General features: G+C 48.1%; 1 non-coding gene across 1 annotated transcript; it reads left to right on the top strand.

The window, feature by feature from the left end:
- The first annotated feature begins 4,399 nt into the window (after window positions 1-4,399).
- TRNAI-AAU (transfer RNA isoleucine (anticodon AAU)) lies at window positions 4,400-4,473 on the top strand. The gene has a single exon. It is a non-coding gene; the product is annotated as a tRNA-Ile (tRNA).
- The last annotated feature ends 1,298 nt before the right edge of the window (window positions 4,474-5,771 follow it).

Genomic DNA, 5,771 nt, shown 5'->3' with positions numbered 1-5,771 from the left:
TCTCCTCGGATTCACTCACTAGCACCCACAAATGTGACTCTCATCTCTCCGTAGCCCCCTTTTACATGCATTCATTTGTTTTAATGTGCTGGTAAAGGCTGGCGTTACTATCACTCTAAGCTATCCACATAAAATATATTTCTGTTCTTTGCAGCAGGCATATTAACCCTCTATGCTACTTTATGGCAAGTCACTCACAACCACCGCACACAACCCCCCCGAAGCAAATGGAGCAAAATATCAACGGATCAGCTGATTTCCACCCTCGCCCGGGCCCCACCCCCTGGGACCCAGGACCTCAACACAGCCACCACCAACCTGCATCGCTGGATAGAACACTGCGGCAACACCCTCGTACCGCTCAAAGAACCCCCAAACACCCTCCACAGAATCAAGGACAGCTGGTTCACCCCAGCCATACAGGAATCCAAACGGCTATGTCGCAGAATGGAAAAAACCTGGCACCTTGAACCTACCAACTCCAACCACATTGCTTTCAAAGATGCCATACGCAAACACCACCAACTGGTCCGCATCACTAAAATGTCCCACTTCAAAAACCGCATTGACACCAACGCTCACAACAGTAAAGAGCTCTTCGGCATCATCAAAGAGCTCTCCACTCCCAGAACCTGCTCCAACGAACCCCCGCCATCACAGGAGTTCTGCAACTCACTTGCAACCCACTTCCGTTGAAAGATAGAAGAAATCCACAACAGCTTCAACCCCCAGACCCACCAGCTGACTACAAACACCCACGGACCCCACGCCCAAAGCAACACCCACCTCCTCCACACCTGGACCCCCGTCAACATAGAAGACACCACCAACACCATGGCCTCCATCCACTCCGTATCACCATCGGACCCCTGCCCACACAACATCTTCAATAAAGCAAACATCATCATTGCTCCCCACCTCTGCAACACCATCAACAGCTCCTTCGAGTCAGCCACCTTCCCAGAAAGATAGGAGCACGCAGAAGTCAACGTCCTGCTGAAGAAACCAAAGGCAGACCCAGACGACCCCAAGAACTACCGGCCAATCTCCCTCTTCCCCTTCCCAGCCAAGGTCATCGAAAAAAAAACGTGAACAGCCAACTATCCCGGTTCTTGGAAGACAGCAAGGTGCTCAACACCTCCCAATCCGGATTCCGCAAAACCCACAGCACAGAGACCACACTTATTGCTGCCACAGACGACATCAGGACCATGCTCGACGAAGGAGAAACAGCAGCACTCATCCTCCTGGACCTGTCCGCAGCCTTCGACACGGTATGCCATCATACTCTCCGCACACGCCTCCACAACACTGGAATCCACGACAAGGCACTCGACCGGATCTCGTCATTTCTCGCAGGCAGAACCCAGAGAGTCCGGCTCCCACCGTTCCTGTCAGAAGCCTCCAGAATCATCTGTGGCGTCCCCCAAGGATCATCGCTCAGCCCCACGCTCTTCAATGTTTACATGGCCCCCCTCGCCAACATCGCACAAATCCACCACATCAGCATGGTTTTCTACGCAGACGACACTCAGCTCATCCTCTCCCTTACAAAAGACCCTACAACTGCAAAGAACAACCTCCACAACGGACTTCACACCATCGCCAGCTGGATGGAATCAAGCCGCCTCAAGTTAAACACAGACAAAACAGAAATCCTCACCTTTGGCACCAACCCCTCAGCATGGAACGACTCCTGGTGGCCCACCTCCCTAGGATCCGCACCCTCACACACGCACGCAACCTGGGATTCATCTTGGACCCCACACTCAGCATGACTCAGCAGGTCAACGCCATCTCCTCTGCCTGCTACAACACTCTCCGCATGCTCTGCAAGATCTTCATGTGGATCCCCGTCGAAACCAGGGAAACCGTCACCCACGCCCTGGTTAGCAGCCCCATATGCAGGAACAACAACCAAAGTCCAAACAAAGCTGCAAAGAATCCAGAACGCATCTGCCCGCCTCATTCTTGACGTCCCACGCCGCAACCACATCTCCCCCCACCTCAGAGATCTACACTGGCTAACAAAATCGAAAAGGATCACCTTCATGCTCCTCATCCACGCACACAAGGCCCTCCACGACACAGGTCCAGCCTACCTAAATGACAGACTCACCTTCCACACTCCCACCCGCAATCTTCGTTCCGCCAGCCTCGTCCTCGCCTCCGTCCCCCGCATCCTCCGCACCACCGCCGGAGGAACATCCTTCTCTTACCTAGCCGCCAAGACCTGGAACTCCCTACCACTCCATCTTCGCCAGACTGAAGACCTCTTGACGTTCAGAAAACGCCTCAAGACATTGTTTAAATGACCAGTAGCTCCCCCACCCCAGCGCCTTGAGACCCTAACACAAGGAACTTTTCAGAAGGTGGTTTTAAATGACAAGTTTCATAAGTCATTGCTAAACACAGTGCCCCTTGAGGTCAGCGCCCCCAATCCAGGTCAGCATGTGGTGCGGCCGCACCGCCCTAAAGCCGGCCCTGCATAAATTATACAGCTGTATAATTCATTGTACAGGCTAAAGCAGTGAGGGTTATTGCTTATGAGGTTTAGGAATCACATATCACCAATACTTGTAGACATTTTATGTTAAGAGTGACAGTCAGGAGAAACACTGTGATTGTGGTTGTTTATACTAATAAGTCTTTAGTACTTCCCAAAGAAACTCTTCTTTGCAATGTTAGAATAACATATTGTGGGTAAAAACCCAATAAGGATTTAAACTCAAGTGAATCCTGGTAAATAGAACACAGTGCTAGATTAGAAGGCTTGCAACGTTTGAACAGGAAGTACCAAAATTACCTCAGTGCCCAAAGCAGTAGCCCACTTACCTATCTAAATGTAACAAAAATAAAAAAAAATCTGTGATCTGCATGTTACATAATGTGCTTGGAAGCAGCCACATTAACCTTCTATGCTACTCTATGAGTCAAAACATTGACTGGATAAAACAAAGAATTCTCCCAAGATTGCAAGATATCTTACTACTATTATAATGCTCTTAGAACTGCTGGGCACACAGTGATTGCTATAGCATGCGTCTTAACCCTGCAAGATGTTTTAAAATGCAGCCTCTCTGTGACCAATTAAGTAATGCAGAACAGCTATACTTTCACATATGTCCTTGTTTCCAGTCTCTTTGTAGCAGAAGTTTTTTAGTAGATGTATACGTTGACTGTCAGACTCTGCTTTTCAAACTCCGCCCCTCGTGACTATCTCCTTTCCTTTGCCTGACCATAACTGCTAAGTTATGGGTTCCCGGAGTAAATGTTTTCCAATTTCAGCACCAGTTGAGCCCTTTCAAATGTTCAGTAAGTACCGTCTTGCCATATCAGACCAGACTGCTGAGCTTCATGGAAGGATAGCATATAAATTACATTTCTTCTCTCTTCTGCAGAGTGCAGAAGAATTAGATGGAAGCAAGCCTGTGGTCTGCAGGGGTTGGGTGAGCCACTGAAGTTTCGAACCAGAGGCCTGGCTCTGCTCAAGGTCCTCTTGGAATCTCAAGCTCAAAACGAGCCAGGTATTCATATGGCTTTTGTCTGATTCATGCTCTCCCTCACAAGTCAAGAATTAAAAGAAAGCTTAAATCATTATTGTTAAAAAGGAGAGCTATCCATTTAATGGCTGAATTATGTCATGTGAAACAGATCTTGGGATCAGTCATGGCTTCTGGCTTGACCAAATATTGTGATTTTAGGCAAATATTTTATTTCACTGAACCCCTTTTTTTCATTATCGCATCAAAAGACTTCATCAAGTATGTGAGTTGAGGGTGTACACTGTACAAAAATCTCTTGTATTTCATTTGATGGACTATAATGTTCCTTCATTTGCAGTAAGAATCGAGCCCATGTTTAGGTCTAGATGGTAAGTGACTTGCCTCTTATTACACTAATAGCATTTGTTTATCAGTGGGATGATGTAGTGCCTTTTCACAATAAACCAGATTAACTGCTTCCAGACATGTACGTTAGTAGTGACTATAGCCTGGAAAATGTTTTGGGAGGTCAGGCGACAGTCCCCTCCTGATTGACGGTGATGATATTGCCAGTGATGAGCTAAACGGGGCAAAGGTCACATGATGTCATTTTTGGAGACATCGACATGATGCTAAATCATCAAGAATGTAAACAAAAAAAGAATCCTCTTTTTGATGAGAGAATGTGGGTGAGTATGTCTGTGTCCTTGCAGGTTTGGTAGCAGCATTGTTTGGTGTTTAGTGGTGACCCTAGCAGACTTCCACGCTGCTTTTGAGTAGTAGACAAGGCAATTGAACTTCTTGGCACAGTTAAGCTTATGAATGTATACTTATCAACTGTAAACTACTGAACAGAGGGAAGTGTTGAGCCGTGTCTCACGTACTTAAGTGAACATTTTGTAGGGTTACGCATTGGCCGGTTAGCTCAGTTGGTTAGAGCGTGGTGCTAATAACGCCCAGGTCGCGGGTTCGATCCCCGTACGGGCCAAGGGTTACATTTTAGGAAAAGCTCTAACGCCATTTTACCACTAATGTATTGCCTCCTAATTCGTGTTGTTTTACTACCGTAAACATATATCCATGCAGAACGGCACACATTTCAAAACAGGAGGATGGAAATACAGAAAGAGAAGAACATGCAAGTCGTGCTTAAACCGGGACGTGAGGGGGTGAAAGTAGAGAGTGCCTTTGAAAGACATATGTTGGGTGCAGGGCTTTGAATACTGGGATGGGGAGAGAAGGAACATCCGCAGAGAGCAAAATAGAGAAACACCTGCGGCAACCAGCCCGAAACCTCGCAGTGTTGTGATATGCAAATCATTCTTGCACTGCATTCAATACATCGGCAGTAACTGGGAGCACCAAATAATCTGATGGCTTCAAGACGGAGAGCAAGGTGTATTGTATTGTTGTAATTGCATTTACATAGCGTTTAGCACCCTGACGAAGCGCTTTATTGTGGTCAAGTAAAGGTTAGGAGTGAGGAGACCCGTGGAGGGGGGTTGTTTCACAGAATTTCAGTTTGACGTGCAGGTGCTACTAGCGGAAGAAGCTAAATTATGAGGTTGTAAAAGTTAAGGCAATTTGTGATAAACGTAGGTGACAGGAATCAGGGGCTTGAGGCGAGAATGGTGTGTGATGCGGATGTGGCCAGAGTGAAGCCGATACCCAGATTCTGGTCCGATGATGAAACACCCAGAAGTGAGCGTTTACTGAGCAATAGATGATCCGACACTGCATACCTCAAGGTGAAGGTCTCATCTCAAAGGTCCCTGGACGCTTACAACCTCCAGTCCAGAGACACTGCACCTTCTCACCTCTAGAGACACCACTCGCCTCCCAGCACCCTGCCTCTCCCCCACTTAAAGAAAGGCTGCAAGTTCTCACCCACAGGGACAGGGCATCACTCCTACCGTATGGCATCCTGCACACCAGCCATCCACAGAGACTAAGCATGACTCCCCCACGGCTGGGGATTATGCACCAGTTCTGCCTCCAGGGACCCTACAGTTCCTATCCCAGGGACCCCGCACGCCCGTGCTTACCTCCTCAACCCCTATCTTCAGAGACACTACACTTCCCCACCTCATGGACCCTGTACCTCTCTTATATATAGACACCCAACACCTCTGTCACCAACAGGGACCCTGCACATTCAGCAGCTTCAGAGGAAGTCCATCTCTCAGGGACCCTGCACCTTCCACACCCCAGGGATTCTCAAGTTCCCTTCCTACAGGAACCACGTACCTCTAGAGGTCTTGCATCCCGACCTTTATGCATCCTGCA

Source organism: Pleurodeles waltl, chromosome 12 (genome assembly GCF_031143425.1).
Source record: "Pleurodeles waltl isolate 20211129_DDA chromosome 12, aPleWal1.hap1.20221129, whole genome shotgun sequence".
NCBI classification, from domain to species: domain Eukaryota; kingdom Metazoa; phylum Chordata; class Amphibia; order Caudata; family Salamandridae; genus Pleurodeles; species Pleurodeles waltl.
The sequence above is the reverse complement of the archived record's forward strand: the minus strand, read 5'-3'. Positions and strand labels throughout refer to the sequence as shown.